The 1,256-nt window shown below is 43.6% G+C and overlaps 1 pseudogene; it reads right to left on the bottom strand.

Annotated features, from left to right (window-relative positions):
- Nucleotides 1–212: 212 nt before the first annotated feature.
- On the bottom strand, nt 213–830 carry LOC118761932 (annotated as a pseudogene).
- Nucleotides 831–1,256: the final 426 nt, after the last annotated feature.

The raw sequence follows: 1,256 nt of genomic DNA, 5'->3' as shown, positions 1-1,256 counted from the left end.
AAGGATGGGGAATTCGAGGTCAAATTGTCGGACTGTTCGGGGGACGGTTCACAAAAGTGGGTGTTTGAGGCAGTGGTTTATACTGATACCCAAGTTAAGGTTGCCTAATTGGATTTATTTATGGCTTAAACAGATGATTTTGTCTTAGAATGGCCACCAGTAGTCACGGCCGTTAATTAAAAAATAAGTAGAATATTTATTTGAGTCACCTCTTCATGACCTGGAGAATCCAGTCAAACCCCTCCTACAGACACTAATCGGGGACTACCTTTAAACCCTCGTTTGCTTTGGCAGAACAAGGCTGGACTTGCCAGGCATGCCCTTTCAGGTTGCACAGACTGAGCGACCTCACAATCTCGTCAGTCTGGCACGCAGTCACCAGATCCTGTTTATTGCAGAACACCAGCACAGGCACATTCCTCAGCATCTGCTCGTCCAGGATTTCGAACAACTCCTGGAATCAGTCGGGGACTTACATAACCACTCTCCTCCAGTCTCTTCCGGTCAGTGCTGTCGATGACGTATATCTACAATGACCCCCCAACTGCACCATCACATCCGTGTTCTCCAAATAGTTCCGCCAATACGGCCGAATCTTCCTCTGTCCCCCAATGTCCCACACCGTCATGTTGAGTCCTTTCTGTTTCACGTGCTTGATGTTGAACCCCTGCAATCAGACTGCGACCACCCACCAGAGTCGGACAGGTCGTGGAAATGTCTTCCAGGACGAGTGTCTTGAGAATTGTTGTCTTTCCCGCGTTGTCGAGTCCCAGCATTAGAATCTTGAGATTCTTTTTTCGGCCGAAACTGAATCGAGTCAAAAAATTCATCAATCCCTGCAATGACCACCATTCAGTCAACCATAATAACGTTGCTATAGCAACAATCCATTCGTTCACCAATCACTCAATCACTATCAAAATATAATTTTATTAATTTAGTCGTGGTGTTCCTCAATCCCCATTCCTCGACTGCATCACTAAATACAATAAAACCCATAAAAAGACAGGACTTGTCCAGATTTATTATGGTTTTGAAAACTCAGCCACAATGCCAACACCACTTTTTTCAACAATTCCTTTCCTCTACTGATTCTGTGGATACAATGGAATGGAGACTAAGAGATTTTGTTATGCATCAAATGACGAATTATGGTTGTTTGCTGTTTGGATTGACTTAAACAAGACCGTTGAACCTGCCAATAAAGTTTTGGCAAATTCTGAATAGAGTAGGTTAATAGTTTATCTCTATTTAGA

Source organism: Octopus sinensis, unplaced genomic scaffold (assembly GCF_006345805.1).
Source record: "Octopus sinensis unplaced genomic scaffold, ASM634580v1 Contig18746, whole genome shotgun sequence".
Classification (NCBI taxonomy): domain Eukaryota; kingdom Metazoa; phylum Mollusca; class Cephalopoda; order Octopoda; family Octopodidae; genus Octopus; species Octopus sinensis.
The sequence above is the reverse complement of the archived record's forward strand: the minus strand, read 5'-3'. Positions and strand labels throughout refer to the sequence as shown.